This window comes from Drosophila montana, unplaced genomic scaffold (genome assembly GCF_035044405.1).
Source record: "Drosophila montana isolate Dmon_TW-CO22-7 unplaced genomic scaffold, ASM3504440v1 contig_3633_1, whole genome shotgun sequence".
Lineage (NCBI taxonomy): Eukaryota > Metazoa > Arthropoda > Insecta > Diptera > Drosophilidae > Drosophila > Drosophila montana.
The window spans coordinates 289,983-309,604 of NW_026998518.1; the positions used below are offsets into that span (position 1 = coordinate 289,983).

At 37.9% G+C, this 19,622-nt stretch overlaps 1 long non-coding RNA gene across 1 annotated transcript in view; it reads left to right on the forward strand.

Annotated features, from left to right (window-relative positions):
• The first annotated feature begins 9,125 nt into the window (after positions 1 to 9,125).
• The window catches only part of LOC135435566 (uncharacterized), a 30,487-nt gene continuing 19,990 nt past the window's right edge, over positions 9,126 to 19,622 (forward strand). The window contains exon 1 of the long non-coding RNA XR_010437386.1: positions 9,126 to 9,228. This is a non-coding gene — a long non-coding RNA (uncharacterized LOC135435566). The remainder of the gene's footprint in view (positions 9,229 to 19,622) is intronic.

Genomic DNA, 19,622 nt, shown 5'->3' on the forward strand with positions numbered 1-19,622 from the left:
AAAAATATTGCCAACTCACGCTCTCATTGCAATATCTTCTATCTCGCGCTCTCTGCGCCTCTGCCGCGGCATTCACGATCTTCTTTCACTTTCTGCTTGCCGCCGCATTGTTGCACTTGTTGTTGCTGTTGCAGTTGTTGTTGTTGCTGTTGCAATTGTCATTGTTGTTGTTAATGTGTCTGTGGCGCGGCCTCGACAAGTCGTCGTCGTCTGGGCACATTATTAATGCAATTCATCCATTTCCATTGCTGCGGTGTCTGCAACATTGTTGCAAATGTTGTGTACACAACGGGCAACAACACACTTTGCCAGACACGATTGTAGTTGCCGTTGTTGTTGTTGCTGCTGCTGCTGCTGCCTTTTTTTTTTTGGTGCCACGGCCTGTCAACATTTTTTGCCACTTTGTTATTTTTAGCGCTTTTCAGTCACTTGGCAGCACCTTCCCGCCGCCAAACCCGCAGCCATTTTCCACGTGTTGCCCCCGTAAACGTTGCTGTCGCTGCTCTCAACTTGGCTGCTGCTGCTGCTGTTGTTGTTGTTGTTGTTGTTGCTGCTAGTTTTTTATGGCAGCATTTTGATTTCAAGTGCTTTTGACGTTGCGCCTGGCTTTTTCCTGCTTTTCCCGCACAACCAATTTGGCGCAATGCAAATTTTTCAATAAACAATACACGAAAAAAAAAAAAATTACTCATACGCCACGTGCAGCCAAAATCATTTTCAATGATTGTGTCTGTCGCGTTTGTTGTTTGTTTATTTATTTGTCGGTTTTTGTGTTTGTGTTTTTTATTTTTTTTTTGGCGACTGTTCCAAATGACTCAAAACGAAAAATTGCAAATTTGACCTTCTGACCGCCCACGTTGCTCCTCTTGCCAGCTAATGATAATGATAATGACAATGATGATGATGATGCTAATGATGTTGCTGTTGCTCATGTTGTTGATGTTGCCGATGATGACATTTGGTGACTGTCACGATAAATGTTGTTGTCAATTGGCTTGCAATTTGGCAGCTGTTATTGTTGTCATTGCCCTTGTTATTGTTGTTCGTTGTTGTCGTTGTTGTTCGTTGTTGTCGCTCGCTGCGTACGGCGAAAGCGGGCAAAATCAACAATAATAACAACAAATGAGCAGATAAAAACAGAGACTGTGAAAAAAAACAGACACAGACACTCACAACTATATGTACATACATACATATGCATATGTATGTTTGTATAAACCGCTGAACATGAAACTCAAGTGAAAACAGCAACAACAACAGCAGCAGCAGCAGCAGCGAGCGTCAACTAACTGTGAACTACATGCCACAAAAAAGCAGCAACAACTGACAGCTACAACAACAACAACAAACGCAACAACAACAACCACACTGAGACACTCAGCGTAGTTATGTGTGTCAAAGTAAAACGCAATTTATGGAATTTATTACGTGAGCCATTCGCAAAAATTTGCCAACAGAGCGCACAATGGGCGGCACAACGAAAGGCAAGGGGCGTGCCCACAAAATAGACAACAACAAAATAAAAAAATATATACATACTTATATTAAAAAACACACAACATAAACAATAGGAGAAAAAAAACTATTCAGCAGGGCGCAAAAAAAAAAAACGAAACCGTGCGATGTAGACAAAATTAATGAAACGTTTTTGAAATCTCATTTTTTATGCAAACAAATAAAAAAGAAATTGCACAAAAAATAACAAGAGAGCATTAAAACAAAAAAAAACAAAAAAAAAAACAAGAGACATGGGTGAAAATGTTTGCAATCACGAAATGAGGAATTATGGGAAAACCCCACACATGCCCCCCCCCCCCTTCTCCCCCCCGCACACTTTCAAGCGCAGAAGGAATGCAGAGAAACGCAGCTCAAGAAAAAAATATGAAAGTTAAACATGGAGAAAATAGCTTAAAAAAACTTAAACTTGAGGCAATTACTTAAACGGTTTCCAGTTTATCATATTAATATTTGAAATGTTTTTTTTTTATTAGTTTGCATAAAATTAGGTTAAAGTTAAGCCGTGAAATCTGCAAGTGAAAAGTGATATTTAACCGAATTTATTTAATTTAAAGAATTTCAAATATAATATAAGATATAATCAAATATAAAAAATTGAATATAATGGAAAATATAATATTAAATAGAATGAAATATATTTTTTTAAATATAATATAAATTTAAATATAAATAAAATAATAAATATTATAAAAAATATAATATAAAATAAAATATAAAATAAAATATAAAACAAAATAAATTGTAAAATGATTCATTGAAAACTCTAGACGTAAAAAAAATCACAAAGTAATTCCTTTTTAAACAAGCTGGAATTCAAAAAATTTTAAATTTAAAAATTTAAGAAATTTTGTATAATTTTTTTTTTTAATTTAAAAAATAAAAAAATATATTATAAATATAGAGACAAAAGTAAAAAACAAAAACTTTATGCTGCTATAACCAAACCCATTTGCAAATCGTTCGCTAACTTTGAAACCTTTCCAATTTTAACTTTTGATTAAATTAACCGTATTTTTAAGATATGCGCGCGCAGGGGTCTTAAGGGGGCGTGGCCAGCCCATTAACAATCCTGAGGCCAATTCGAAAGGTGTCCTAAAACTTGTCTGTTGTTTTTTTTTTTTGTTCGCCCGCAGCAACAAATCTTTAGTAAAAATATATAAAAAACAAAATATTTTAAAGCATTGTTAATGCTAATGATCCATTGTTGTTATTTTGCTTTTTGCTTTCCTGATTATTCATATTCATATTTGCCCACAATTGCAATCTATCTTTTTCTTTATTTTTTGGATCTATTTTATTTTCTTCATTTTATGCTGTGCAATGATTATTTGTATCTCTGAGGCAGCTGCTTGCGAATTGTTCGTGCAACGAGGCAGCAGCACCAACAAAAAAAACACCGATATTTTACCCCCTTCTCCTCTGCCCAGCCCCTCACACACACACTCTCTCTCAGTTTGCCAAGACCTCAACTATTTCATATTGGCCAAAAATGACTTTGTTAGCGCAAACTTTTGTTGTTGCCGTTGACGTTGAAGTCCAAAATGAAAACGCAATTCACAGACACACACACTCTCACACACACACACACACACAGATACACACACACGTTGCCAGCATTGAGCCGTCGCTGCCTCAGTTGGCGTCTCAGTCGCTGTTGCGTTTTGTTTACAAAATAACAACAACAACAGCAACAAAAACAACGCAACTTTTTTCAGGTCAAATTTGTTTACATTCCGCTTGGAAACTGGGTCATTGTGAGCGCGTGCAACAGAGACGGCAACAATGTTGTTAAGCGATTGTTGCCGCTGAGACGCAGCTTGAAATCGCCAACAACACGACGGCAACATGCGGCATGCCACCAGCGGCGACAACAACAGCAACAACAACAAACTCAAAGATAATAACCAAGCCAACAAAAAAAACACAAGGCAACAAAAACTGTTTGAAGCCGAAGACTAAAAATACACTAACAATTGCCGACTATTAATCATCTTTATTTTAAATTATCGTGACCAAAATTGCTCGCCGATTCTTCGAAAATCAGATAAAATATATATACAAATTTTTTTAAATTATATTGGAAAAAGCTATATTTTCGCTGCTTTAAAACTAATAAATGCAGTTGCTTTTCTTGAGCTTGGAGTTTATTCTGGCTTTCAAATCTTTCATTTTATTCTCTGGACTTGTTTTTCCACGGGACATTTAATTTTTGAATATTTATATAAATTCATACTTATTTAATTTTGGAGTAATGAACTCCAGTCTAGACTTCAATAAATTAAACATTTTTTTTATCTAGAATTTCTTTATTATTGCACAAATTTTGAAGAAGTTAAATTTATGGTTGTTTACATAATTCAATATATAATTTTATTATTTAATAAAACTAAAAGAAATTGAATACTAACTTACTTTCTGCTGCACTTTGAAAGCTGCTTAACATAGCTAATATGCTCTCCTTTCTCGAATTAAGAGCATAGTATATTTACCAAAAAACTTAAACTATATTGTCTTGACTGGCTTTATTAAATATTTATTTTAAATAATTTATAGTACTTCAATTTGTTAAGTAATCTTTCATAAAAATCTGCTGCACATTGTTAGCTGTTTAACATAGCTAATATGCTTTTTAAATGTTGTGTATATGAAGCAGCGAGAGCTGCTGGTCTCTGCTGATCTCTGGCTGTGTCTCTGAGCTCTGTTTGTGTTTTGGCTGTATTTGGGAATTTCCGCTGAGAACGTCGTCAATTGCAGCAGTTGCAACAACCAGCAACAGCAATCACAGTCCTCGCCTGCACCCCCCATCCCCCCAAACGCCCCGCCCCAGGCCTGACTGTCTCGTGCCTAGCTGTGTATGTGTGTGTGAGTTTCTGTATGTGTGTGCGTTCATTTGTGTGCGCAATTTGAAAGCTATTTGTGTCAATGACAAATGATTCGAATTTATCGAAAAGTTGCAATTTGCCAAATGGCCGCTAAGTTGCCCAGGTGCAACAGAGAGCGACAGAGCGAAAGAGTGAGCGAGCGAGTGAGATCATGGCTAGAGCGAGACAGCGAGACATTGGATTGGCTGACTTAGACCCACTGAGGCGGATCTGGCCAGGCAGCCTTGAATGGAATGCGAACAAATGACGGATTACACAGCCGCAGCAGCAGCAGCGGCAGAGGCAGAGGCAGCAGCGGCAGCGGCAGCTCCCCACCTGACAGCAACACGTTGCAGCACACCGCAGCACGCTGCAACACGCTGCAGTTAGTTTTAGTTTTAGTTGCAGTTGCAGTTTGGCTGGCAATTCAATCCACTCGACTCGACTCAGTTCCACTCGGCTTGTGGATGTCGCCGTCTGACATTTTTTTTTTTCATTTTGATTGTCAGCTGACGGGCGGGCGTTTGTTATGGCCCAAACCCCACTGCCCGCTCCCGCTCCCGCTCCCTCGTCGCCCGCCCCTCCTGCTGCTAACTGATTGTCCGGTTTGGTTTGCCTCTCCGACTGTCAAGTTGTCAGACAACAAAAATGCCTAAAAACAATTTATAAAGCTTATTAAATGCAACTTTGCAATTTGGCATAAAAAATGCATTTGGCTTCAACTTGAAATCATAATTGAGTATTCGCTGCGAATACATATATATATACACCCAGATATATATATATATATCTGTATAAACATACGCATCTAAGCCCATGCGTGTCTCGGACTGGCTATATAGGGGCCTGGCATAGTTAAAACATGCTCCTAATATGCAATTGTTAACTCATTTATTTTTCATAAAATCCCATTTTGACAGCACTTGAAATTGTTCATTGCTATTTTTGTGCAAATACTTTGTCACATCATTAATTATCACATTTTTGCAGTGCAATATTATTAACAATTGTGTTGTGCAATTAAAATTACTTCAAAAATTCTACACTTCTAATTGAGGCTCTTTTTGCTCGCAGCCTTAAACGTTTCACCGGCTTCGTGTAAATACTTTGTCGCATCATTAATTATCTTGTTTTTGCTTAAAAGCATTTTGCGATTGCTGTAATTAAATGTACTTAAGAAAGTCTCCAAAGTAATTAAAATTTTTTACGTTCCCTTCACTCTCCACCTTAAACGTTTTACTGGCTGCGCTTTTCTTTGCCCTCAAATTCCTAGCTTATTATCAAATTATAAATTCAATTTCAGATATTTTTATTGGACAATCAATGTTAAACTTACTTAAGAAACTCTTAACAGTAATTCAGAGTTTTTACGCTCCTTTCACTCTCCACCTTAAACGTTTTACTGGCTGCGCTTTGTTTTGCCCTCATATTCCTAGCTTCTTATCAAATTGTAAACTTCAGACCAGCGATTTTTATTTTGTCAATCATTAATAAATCAGTGTGTCAGTTGTCAATAAATAATTTGTATAGCTTTAGTTTGCAATTAGAATTTCACATCTAGATATTCGGTTTCCTAATGCCATGCCTAAATACCGTCGAATAACAACCAGCACTCATTGCTCGTGATTACCTTGCCTTATAGGCATGCCACTCACACAATCCAAACATTAATCATGTCGGCCAAACCCAACTACCCCGACGACGACACCGACTGCCCCGCAGCTGCCCCAAACCCCCGGGCCATATACATTATTAATGATTGCAACATCAACAATCATTGGCCATGGCTAATTTTTTGCAATTGCTCGCAAAATTTTATTAATCTCCCTGACTGCAGCAGCTCCTTGCCCAGTCGCAGCCCCTGCGCCATCTTCATCCCCATCCCTGCTCCCACTCTCTTTCTCTCTCGCTCTCGCTCTGTCTGGGGCATTAGTTTTGCTCCATGGCGATTCGCACCGCGCTCGACTGGCCATTTCAGTTGTGCATCTCCTGCGTCAAAGTTTGACCCAAATAGCATCGTTCCGGCAGCTGTTGCTCCCTTCCTGTCTGTCAGTTAGATCCTCCCCCCCACCCTCTCCGCCCCCCTAAGCCCTCACTTTGTATCTTCAGTTGGCGTCGCATCAATCTTGTAGCGCTGCGTGGTTGACTGATGCGACACGAGGCGAGGCGAGGCGAGGCGAGCTAAAGTTTGGGGCCCAGCCCCCGTCTAAGCAGGCGACGACATGCAACAGTTGACACTCCCCCCTCTTCAGTCCCATCTAAACGGAAAACGCCTGTGGCGCCCACCCCAGCCACGCCTTGGGCAGCCTGTCGGGCTCACGTGATCTATTTTTGTATAATTAGCATGTTATGCAGCAACAAATCCGGGAGCATAACATCCAAATTAGTAATTCCCGTCGAGTCAGCCGACGAAAATAGACGAGCAGCCAAGAGGAACTCACGATGTCTGCAATGCTGACGTCGTTGTTAATGTTCTATTTATACCCTGTAAGTGCACACAGCATAGAGGCTAGTTTGAATTCGAAATTTGAATATACATAAATAATTCAAATAGTTAAACATGAATTTAGACAGAAAAAGATTCCATATTAATCACATAAAACTATCAATTGTGTGATGAAAGTAAAATTAATGCACTTTTTACAGGGTATAGAAAAGCACCAACTATGTCTCATTTTAATTTAAAGGTGCTATTTTCAGTTTGTGAGCAAATATGCTGTGAATCAGTTGTTCGCAAATAAATATTTCAAATCGATTAAAGACTTGGGAGCTTTAATTAAGTATTATATAAATAGGTAAAGTAAATAAACACAAAGATTTATTTAATTGTTTGTATAATGTATAAAGTAACCAAATATAATAATTAAATTAATAATTATATTAATGTATATAATAATTAAATTAATTATTATATTTATGGGTAAAGTCATTAAAAATATATTTACTTTGCTGGCTCGATATAAAAAATATAAAGAAAGTAATTAAATTAAAAAGAAAATTAATTATTTTTTTATATAATTGTGTAATGCAATTTAATATAAATAATAAATTACTCATTATATCAATATGTGAATACATTTAATTAAAATATGATTAATAATAATAATTAATAACAATTTTAATTATTATTATATACATTAAGAAAGTCCCTTCTTGTAGGATCTGTAAAAACTTAAATCTATTTCTGCGGAGAATATGAATATACTTTATTTAATACACATTTTAATCAATTAATGAATGCATTGATTAATTGAAGATGAATATCTGATTTTGACAATATTAATTGATTTTATTAATATTGTCCTATTAATGTGGAAAATAATTAAATAAAAATTAAAAAGAGCTCTTGTCGAAAATGTAAAAACTAAAATATCTGCGGAGAATATTAAAATATTATATTTGATTGAATTTAATTTCGCAAATTTAGTTAATTAATTAAAGTTAAGTTTCTAATCTAAATAATATAAATTATTTTATATTTTTAGGCAATTTATTACAGCGTATCTATAAAGTTGTTGTTGCCAGTTGTTCTCATTTGGCTGTTTTAAGTGAATGTTCGCTCTTTGGACCTGTGTCTAGAAATTTCATTTGGCAAATTGAATTTGGCCAACCTGCCTTTTGCTTTTTAGGGCCCAAAAATCTAGTCGACCAACTTAACAACTTGGCCTCAATCCAAATGCGACAGAGAGAGGAGGAGAGAGCGAGAGAGAGGGGAGGGGTGGCAAAGTAAACTAGCCGACAAGGGCGAGAGCAACTACAACAAGAACAACAACAAAGGGGAAGCTAAGGGGAAAATCTGCTGCCGCATAATGTGATAATAAAAATCTTTTATTTGCCATTGTCGTTCTCGTCCTGTTCCTAGTCCTGGTCCTGGTCCTGGCTCTGCACTCATTTGGGCGAAGCTACACACAAAAGCCACGCAGCAGCAGCTTACCCTCACCCTCACCCTCGCCCGCAACCTGGCCCTTGCCACACACTGCCCCCGCCCATTTGCCAGCTGCTGCTGCTGCTGCTGCTGCTGCCACATAAATCTTCTCAACGTACAGTTGCTCACATTTGACAAATACACACACGAACACACACAGACACGCACACTCATCAGTTCACATACCCATTGGCCACTCACTCAGGCGCCTAATTCCCAGCTCCAAGCTCCAAGTTCGCATATCCCAAGTTCCCATCTTTGCTGTTGCTCCGGCTGCTGCATGCCCCATTCACATTTTCAGCTGTAATTCGTCGCGTGCCTCAATTTTCTTGTATTTTCACTTAACGCAACGCACGTACCCAGCTTAGTTCCAATGCCGCATGCCCCCATGCCACATGCCTCATCCTGTGTTGCCGCTGTCAACACTTAACTCGGCCCCAAAAACGTTCATTTTCTGGTGCTGAACGAGCGGCATATCTATTGAAGGGTGACTTATGGCCGGCACGGACCTCAGACTATGGCCAAAATGAAGTTGTCATCGACCATCGACCGGCCACAAGCTCCAATTGCAGCATTTGCCCTTTCGGGTTGACCAGAAAGCTGCCCCTTGTCATTGGGTTATCCACTCACGTTCAACCCGTCTGAGGATGAGTTTCTAAAGCGGCAATTTTCTGTAATTTCTGAAATCTTCATTTAAAGAGAGAAAACTGCAGACAGCACAGCAAACTAAGCCCCTAGCTGATTTACATCGAATCACAATACTGTAACTATAAACTGCCAGCTAAATTTTGATTAATTTCTAAATTTAATTTGTCTTTACAGGGATTCGATTTACAAATCTTACTTAAGGAGAGAGAAAACTAACAGGCAACACATAAAACTAAGCCTCCAGATTATTTATACTCTACCTTTCAAAGCCGCAAGGTAAGTTTCAATTAATATATATATAATATTTAATTTGTCTTTATGGGAGCTCGATCCACAAATATTTCTTTATAGACTGAATACTACAAGTCAGCATATCAAGCCTCTACCTGATTTACATTGACTCACAATACTCTACTTTTAATAGCCTCAAGCTTAATTTCAATTAATCTATAAATATAATTTCGACTTTACGGGCACTCGATGCCCAAATATTCATTTAAAGAGAGAGCACATCAAACTAAGCCCTAGTTGATTGACATTGGCATACAATACTCTACCTTTGAAAAGCCCCAAACTAAATGTCGATTAATTTAATTGACTTCGCGGGGGTTCGATCCGAAAACCTCGTGCTCAGCCTGCCAATGCGCAGTCCAGCGCGCTACTCAAGCGAATAATTTTAAAATAAATAAATATTTCCATTTATTTTAAACAGTTCTTGCTTTCAAATGAAACTGAAACAAGCAAGAAATCTTCATTTAAAGACAAACTCATTAAACTAAGTCCTCGGCTGATTTATGTGGTCGACCTTCTAAAGCCCAAAACTAAATTTCAATTCATTTACAAATATTTAAAAATGTATATTTATTTTAAACACATTTCTGTGCAAATCGCAGCTAAGCCCAAGCACTTCTAATGAGCATTCTAATAATAATCATTCACTTAATCCATACACACACGAACACACACGCACACACACACACACACACACACACTCACACACGCACGTCAAGTTTTACGAGTGTTGCCTAGATTATGAACCAATTGGGGTAGTACATAAGTATCGCTTGTTTACTTTGCCGCACATTAAATTTGAGAAGATTTCAGAAAGTTTAACCCAAACGTTAAATTGATTTTTACGAGCATACCCTGTAGCTATCAGTATGTTAATTGCGTTCCGCATGCAACAGACAGCAGAGCACATTTATTGCAAATTAATTAAGAATAATAAATATTTATTTTTATTTAAATTTGTTCAAATTAAGAGCTTTAATTCATTGCTGCTTAAAAAGAAAGCGGCGTGTATTTTATTGTTGAACTTGTTTTTACAGGGTATTTCACAGTCTAAGCATGTTATTTGTATTATGTATGGCAAAAAACAGCTGAGCATATAAATTAATTATAGTATTTATTTATTTTTATTCAAAATAAATTTAATTGGGAATTTGGGAGAAGTAAAAATTAAAAATATATTTGTGCTTAAATGGAAAATACTTGCATTTAATTGCCTGGCTTGTTCCTACAGGGTATCTCACAGTCTTAGTACGCATGCAACAGACAGCAGAGCATAATTTTAAAAAAAGGAATTGATAATAATATTTATTTATTTTTACTTAAATTTAAGTGTAACTTAAATGAAAAGTTGTGAGAAGAGTCTAATATTATTTCTATTTATATAGAAAACTTATATTTTATTGCTTGGCCTGTTTCTACAGGGTATCTCACAGTCTTGACTTTTTAGAATTTCGAATGTTATTTATATGCGTTTAATATTTTGGCTCATAAATGCGCTAGAAAGTTTGTGTACGGCTTATCCGCGTGATTAGCTAAAAATACAAGGTACACAAACCAATCACAGTCCCAGCCACGCCTCCCCCCCCCCACCCCCTCAGCCCGCCCCTAGGCCCCTCGCTATGCGCTGCTCTTGCCATGTTCTTGTCCACGAGAAGGCCAAATATACAACAGGCACACAAGCAAAAATAAAAAGGAAAATTAAAGAAAAAAAAGAAATCATTCAAAAGGCTTTCGCATTTCCGGCGCCATCTAAAAATATGTTGACGTCTTTTGAGCGGCTGCAAAAACAACAACAACAACAAATATAATATGAAATTTAGACTTTGGATTGCCGCAGCATTTAAATATTTGAAATATAATATATTAAATATATGTTCATTTTAATGGTAATAGCACACAAACTTTATTAATACGTAGAAGACAAGTTTTTTTGGACGAATTCATAGACGAAATTACACATCGAATTGAGATACAACTCGCCTATGCTACATCCTTCATTTGACCTGCGCAACGCCGGGTAATTTCATTTGATACTCCATAAAAAACACTTAGGCACAATGCGTTTGAGGTTCGCCGTTTGACGTTCTTATATTCGCCAATTTTTTTTCGAAAACACAAAAATTATATTCGCGACAGTGTCTGAGTGCGTGGCTAGGATGCGGGGCGTGTGGCTAGGAGGGCGTGGCAGCGTGTGGCAGCAGTGGGGGCAACATCATAAAAAACAGTCCAATGCTGCTAGCTGATGTGCGTCATTGTTGGCCTAAATCTCAACAACAACAAGAAGAACAACGACAAAAACGTTAACAAGAACAACAGAAGCCTTCGCCGGGGCATCACAACTAATTGACTTTGTATGCGAGGTTTTTTGTGCTGCAGACGGGGGCTGCTTGGTGGGGCAACAAACGTGACTTCTTTGCTGTATTGGGTGGGGTGTCGGCCAGCCTGACGGACGGGTGGAGGGGGAGGGGGAGGTGGGCATGTTGGCGTTGTCGCCTCAACAAAATGAGTGATTGTTGGCAGCGCGTGAGCAAAATATTCATACGATTTCGCAACAGCCAGAGCCCCAAAGCCCAAGACAAGGGGATGGCGCGAATGACGGTGGACGGGGGAGCAGGGGAAAGTGGCAGAAGCGTAAAAGCCATAATTCATTCATTTTCGCACTTGTTTCCCAGTGTGGGACCCTTTAAGAGGGTCTGTTGTATTATTATCCGCTAAATGATATTTTCAACTTTTAATTTTTCATCCATTTGGGCCAATGCATAATATGTACGTATATAATATGACCAATATACATTAATGACTGACTGAGATTGACTGATTGACTGTGATGTAAGTGCACGCTGCGTGCTTTTGACCAATTCCACCAGCAGCTGTGAAAAGCACGCGGAAATGACAGATTTCAAATTCGATTAGCGCTATATTATAGATAGAAATAAGAATTTGCTTTCACTTTTTGATTTAACGATTTTTGAACGATTTCAAAGCAATTTTAAAATATTTACTATACATATATGTCTCTATATATATATATATATATCTGCAACAGTGGTAAATTGGCGAAAAACAGTTGTATGAAAGTTTTTTGTTTACCATCCGATCGGTTTCTAAATCAATTTCAAAGATCTTAGAAAGAATTCATTTTAAGCGTGCCACGGGCAAAGCCGGGCTATACCCGCTAGTATATATATATATATATAAACAAGCGATTGCGGGTGGAATGTCTGAAACCAATCTTCATTAAGTCTTTTTATAGAGAGAAAGCAGAATTTTCACTAAGATCTTGGAAATAAAACCCACCAAATTATTGACGCCCATTTCCACCAAGTTGAAATGGATTTTCCGAAAAGTGTGAAACAACTCTAAAATGAATTCGAACAGAGAGAAATTAGTTTGTGGTCGATCGGATTGTAAACAAAAATATTTCATATTAAAGTTCGCTTGTGATTTCTCCACACTTGCGGGCGGAATCTCCCAAAACCGCGCCTTGGCGTGCATTTTGAACACATAAGATGACCACAGACATATATTTAGAGATACATTCATATAAATACCCACAACTAAATGCTCTTCCAAGTTGGCTATCGTATTGCGAATTCGTGGCGTCAGCAGACTTAAAGAGTATGCTAAATACTATAAGTCTCATGGGTATTGCCAAATTTAGCTTTTGTTTTGGCAAAAATCTGCAGTCACATGTCCGGAACTTAATGACGAAAAAATTCCCCACTAATCTTAGCCCATTTTCTGAGATTATTTTTTTTGCTAATATTATATATATTTTGTTGTTGGCCTTTGTGACGTTTGTTGCGATTTTTTGCTGCTTTTGTTTTCGTTAGCAAAACGCTCAAATTGATGGATTGCTTTGCTGCCATAGTTGGAGGAGAGCACACGGTGAATAAAATACATTCATTCATATTCATTTCGTATTCACAATTCGCGTTGAGTCATGTTGGGCTCTTGGCCAGGAAGCGAATGAGTCAATACTGCAGTTGAAGGTCTACATAATAGACTAACCATGAATGAAGCCGAGAATGTGCCATATGACATCATGATATAATAACAATACGATTTAATAACAATCTACTCTTCATAGATCATTGAGTATTTGTGTGCCGCACAGGAACTCAAGCTGTGCCAAGTGCCATCAAATGGAACTCGGTTTGAAATAGAGCTGAACGCAAAATATTTAAAACTTTCAATCCAACAAATTTTATTGCTCAACAGCATATTTGATGAACTAGGTAAGAGCCCCCGAAATGACGAAAGAAAGTATATATATTCTTGATCAGCATCAACAGCCGAGCCGATCTAGCCATGTCCGTCTGCAGTTCGTCTGTCCGTCCGTCCGTCTGTCCGTATGTATGAACGCAAGGATCTCAGAACCTATAAGAGCTAGAGACTTGAAATTTTAGCTGTAGGTCCTCCTAGTGCTCGCGCAGATCGAGTTTGTTTCCGATATTCGATAACTTGCCCCGTTTGCAAGTAATCGATAAAAATCAATATCGAAATCCTGTTTTTTGATCAATTTTGGTAAATAATATGAGCTAGAGTCACCACACTTGACGTGTAGCTTCTAGAATAGTATATATATATCAAGTATCTTTCATTTCAGGGTTCAGAGTATCCCCTAGTCGGGAGCTCCCGACTAGAACCTCTTACTTGCTTCCCTTTAAAGTACTTTATATATATGAAACTGTTTGTTCCGACTGCCTGGCAGACTAATTGTTAAAGAAACATTTCAGCTCGGAAGATATTTGAACAAAAATTGTCTAAAAATTTGTAGGGAAAAAAACCTTGACCTAGATCTTAACCCAATCGACTTAATTAAGGATTCTTTCTCTTTCGGACATTTTATGACCCATGTCTGCAGAAAACATCAAAATCTAGTTTGTTGAGAGTCGCTTTTATATTTATTACTTCCTGCTATTCAAAACAAAGATCGACAACAAAATTTTTGTTAATTTCAAGTCTTTTGCATGAGTTGCGATTGCAACAATTGTTGTTGCTGCTGTTGTTGTTGTTGGTATTTTTGTTATTGACTCGACTGACTTATTAAAGTGGAATGCGGAAGCGCATAATGTGGCTGTCATTGTTTGGGCAACATTGTTGCTGGCGTGCGCTAAGTGCAACATTCCAGCAATGAAAAGTCGAACAACAAATGGCAACAACAACAACAACAACAACAAAAGCAACAGCAGAAACATCAACAAAAGCCGCATAACTTGCACTGCAAAAGCAACTTAACAAACACGCCAAAGTGCAATCAATTCTTTGGCCCACTCTGGCCCGCCCTGGGCCCATCGATGTTTATTGTTGCTTGTCGCTTGTTGCCTCTTTGCCTGTTGCCTGTTGCAGCTAGCGACATTTATTGCCGCAAATGAGTTATAACGAAGCAGCGCTAATTGGCTGGGCTGCCAGCCCAACAGAAACGAGCTGAGTTTTCCTTTCAAGTGAGCAGCAGCAGCAACTGCCACAATCACAATCACAACTAGCTGCAACAATAACACGCGACGGCAGCAACAACAACAACAACAACAACAGCAGCTGCGGCAACAAAAGGACAGGTGCAACACGAGGCGGCGCTTGAGTCTATGCCACTGCTTTGACTTTATCCTTGTGCCTGTCTGCCGCCTCGGTCTGGATCTCGGCTTTATAATTGCCAAATGCGTTTGCTTGTTGTTTCCCTGTCAGCGTCTGCTGGCAGCAGCTGCAACAACAACAATACAGCAGAGAAGAGCAGAATACAGAAGAGCAGCAGCTGCAGACGTCAAGGTACTGCCAGCCACACCTGCCACGTGTTGCATTTATAGGGGCAACAGCTGGCCACGCACACTCAAGTCCCCCGATTCCCAGTCGTTGCCCTGGACTCATTGCATCCCTTTTTCGACAGCGGGCAGCAGTCAAATTACATGGCTGCGACCTGGCCAATGTTTACTTCCACTTACTTCCACTTTATTTGCGCTGACAAGCGGCAGCAGCAAGAAACAGCGGCATCCTTGGGAGGACTCTAATAATACCCTGTATAAGGTGACAAATTGGTTTTGGTAATCCGGAAAAGAATAAGACCTTTTCCCCCTCTCAGCCAAATAAAAGAAAAATTAGTTGGGTTCGAATAAGGAACTTACGAGGAATATGTTTTTTAATATTATTATTATTATTAGCTATTGTTATTCATTATTATTATAATAAGGAAATATATTACTTGGATTCAAACCTTCGAGAATTAAGTTTACACTATTATATTCAATTTTATTATTATAATCGTTATTACTATTATTAATATATTTATTATGCTTTTCATAATTATTATTAATATTAATATAATGATGATTAAAAATATTTAATGGATTTGAACCAGCAAACAAAAGTGAACCAACTATTTATTTAGTTCGCTTTACGTTAAGAATTTGAAGAGTCCGTTTTAACTTTTAAAACAGATAACTGACTAGTCAAGCAGCCTTGATTCCCTTTAATTACAGGGTACAACAAGCATTTCGTTGTTTGGGTTTATCTCGCTTCGATTTGTCTGCAATTCTCGAGGCGACAAACAACCAAATTTCGCGCACCTGCCGCAACTTTATGCATTTGTTGTTGTTGTCCTTGTTGCGCCTGCGGTGGTCGCCGAAGGCGCACATCTGTCTACCTGAGAGCAAAACACATAATGCTGGAAAACTGCAATGCAGCTGCAATTATGTATGCAACGGCATGAGGCCAAGAATTGGCAAATTCGCCTAATGAAAAGGTACACAAGGTCTTAAGAAACCAACAAAGGTTAAGGAACCCGTGAGGCTGTTAGACGGCTTAAGGACTCTCAGTTCGGTTTGGGTAAGCAGAAAGACATCTGCTTTTTCTTATAATGCAAGCCTTATAGACAAGCTATAGAGAGAAACTCTTCTAAGAAACTATCTACGATCTAGAGAACAATTCGTCAAAACTATGATATATAAAGAAATATTCTAAAACATTTGCTCAACTTCAAAGTAAAAGCAAATAAAATATGCAAAGTCCATAATAATGTGTAGTATAATGGCTAAATGATCCAAATGATCGGCTATAAAAAGCCCAATGTCATTTAAATTTGAGTATAAAATCCACATTTAGAAAATCGACAAAAATAGCTAATCTCACTTATTTATAGTTTGTGGCATTCAGCTTTATATTGTGCATATAAATGCCAATAAAAACTGTGTTAATAATAGCTAATACCCGCGCCCCACTAAAATAACCAAAAGATCTTCATAACAAATCGCAGAGAAACAATAAGGCAGAGCTCTTCGCAAAATCGGAATGGGCATCTATCAAGGCCGTGGTCAAAGTTCAGTACTTACACATTCTAATTATAGAATCGATATGATTAATTGCTTTGATAATAACAAATAATATCGAACGGGCAGTTTATTGAACTTCTCCCAGGCAATAACAAATTGGCCATATTTCCATATTTATAGCCAATTGAGTGCTTGTGAATCGTATATCGTATATATCGCTCGATTCCAATATTTATCATTGTCAATATTTTTGCTAATTACTTCTGAGCGTATCGCTCGAGGGCGGCAATCCAAGCCAACTTGTTTTTCGAAAGTCGCAAATTGTTTACAAACAAAATCGCATGCCAAAAAAATATATAAAATATACAGTTTTTTTTTGTTTTGCTTTTTTATTGGGGTTCTCTTACAGCGCGCCTAAATCGTATTTTTGCCTGTGCAGCTGGGCATTACGATGGGGGTAAGGGGGGACTATGGCAGTGCAGCCAAGAGAAAGGCGTGCGGCGGGGCGTGGCCGGGCAGGGGGAGGGCGAGGGGGGAAGCGAGGTCCGATGACAGCAGCATGCCGAGGTGTTTGTTGTGGCACTTTCTGCTTCTGTTTTTCAACTCATTGTGACTCATTGAGGCCGTGTGCGAATTTTTGGAATTGCTTTTATTTATTTATGCATTTGTTATTGTATTTGCGCTGAATGTAAATTCACTTATTTATTGCGCGTTGCGCGACAATAACAAATAAACTCATCGTGTCGCAATTCGCAGCAGAAAAATAAAATCACTTTACAAAAAATCACAAAATTCCCCAGCCATGTGAAAACCGCTAAACAACACAACAGCAACAACAACAACAAGAACAGACAACAGCAACAACAACAACAACAACAAAATTCAATAAAATTTTCACAGTTCGAACTGCAAACTTTTCGCGCCCCAAAAATATCGCCGAGTCATGCAACGCAGCCATCTCAGAAAGCAAGCCCCGTCAGCCGCCCCTCTTACGCATCATTTTGTTGCTGTTTACAAAGAATACCCTGTAGTCGTATAGAACGCTTAAAAAGCGGGCAGTTCTGCTGCTTTTCCAGATGTCTAATCCGACTTCATGTATATTATTTTGCTTTAGCATCAGCAGAGAGTGGCTCCCAAAGACTTTCAGAGACTTCCACTTTGAAATATATTTCTTATTTGCATTTTTCTATAACTGCCCATTTTCTCATAGTCCATAAATATCGGAAGACTTGAGCTTAGATTAGAGATTAACATAGCTAAAGACTTCATATTTACCATTTTTGATTACCCAAACAGATCAAGTATACTTTACTTATGGAATATCTCAGTTCACACTCTCCCAAATTGTTAAAAAGATAATGTTTCATGTATTTTCTTAATGTTTGATATGTGCACACATCTAAAAGAAAGCTTTAAGCACTAAAAATTTCACACGATCGGACAATAGACACCGATTTTATTTAAGAATGCCTTAATAAATGTTAAGGGTTAAATTGGCGTAGGTTGTGTGTAATTTTTTGTATATGTTTGTAAGTTGTATATCTAACTGACATAAAAACAGTTTCTAGCTAGTTGCAAGACATCTGTAACATTCCGTATAACCCACATAGATCAAATATATTTTACTTATAAAAAACCTAGCTTCACATTCTCCAAAATTATTATAAGGATAATGATAAAGGTTTTTCTTTATATATCCTATATGCACGCATCTGAAATCCATCTCCAAGCACTAAAATTTTCCACACGATCGGACAATAGAGACCGATTTTATTTAAAGATTCGCAATTCCCTTGTGTTGAGCGCTGAATTAGGGTATATGTCTTGTTGTAGATATGTGTGTAAGTTATGAATCTAGCTTAATTCATCTAACATTATCTAACTTATATTTGAACAGCTTTTTACAGGGTATATGTTAGTCGCGCAGCCTCGACTAGAGCACGCTCGCCTGTTGTTGTTGGGTTTTTTCTTTCGATCGCGTTAATTACGTGTGTAAAAACTATTGGGCAAACAACTTGATTAGTGTCCGCGTGTGAATTACCCAAAGTCCAAGTCCGATTGCGGCACGCGCTTTGTTTCCACCAACGAAATCAGTCAACTCATCTGATTTCGACCGATTTCCAGCGATTTTTGAGGTGATTTCAAACGATTTCGTTTTCGTAAGTTTCCACGAATTTCGCTCACGTTAATGACAAGTCGTAAACAACAAACAGCAATATCCGTTTGTCTATAGCTTTGCTAACTGATTTTGCGACTTGTGAACTTCAGTTGCCAGCCCCATCCCCAGCCCCGCCCCCAATCAGTTGGGGCAAGTGCGAAATATGCGAGTGCGAGGCTCTGGTGATGCCTCGCATCTATTTTTAGCGAACTGAGCCAGTTGCGATAAACAAACAAATGCCACAAATAGAGTTAACCTTTTCCAATTGACATTGTTCACAGATAAAGTGCTAATTCGTATGCTCCCAATCAATCAATATCTGTGTGCGGGGGTGCCGGGGGTGCCGGGGGTTCCGTGCGCAAGATCCGGCATGAAAATTAGCTAACCGCGCTGGTTTTTATATGAAATGTGGCTCTATCATAAATATATGTGGACACAAGATTAACTATCATTGGAAGTAAGAGCTGCAGATCCGGTTCGAACCAACTGCCTGGCCTTGGGCTCGATTCGTGAACCCCGGTTGTAAATATCCTTGAAGCCAGGCTATGATTTTTATATATTTTCACAGTTCAATGAAACTTTTCCCTTCTTATTCTATGATTGCCCAAAAATATCGCTTGTTATATATATTTTCATTTGTACTTAAATAAATTAAGTTTCTTACTTTCGATTCAGTATCCCCAAAAATCTTTTTATATAACGGATTTGTCCTTTACGAAAAGATGAATTCAACTCAAGATTGTAAGTGGATTAGGTTCGATATAAAATAATTGACAGCATGTAAATTATATCAAAATAAAAAGGTTCGATATGCGGTTCCAATTCTGAACTCAATCGAAAAAATCAATTTACATTTTTTGTATTTTAAAAGTCAAATTAAAGTTGACTTCTTTTCACTAACCAATCCTTTTGCTTATTTGTATTTATCTCTTTCTTAACTCTGAAAATCCATATCT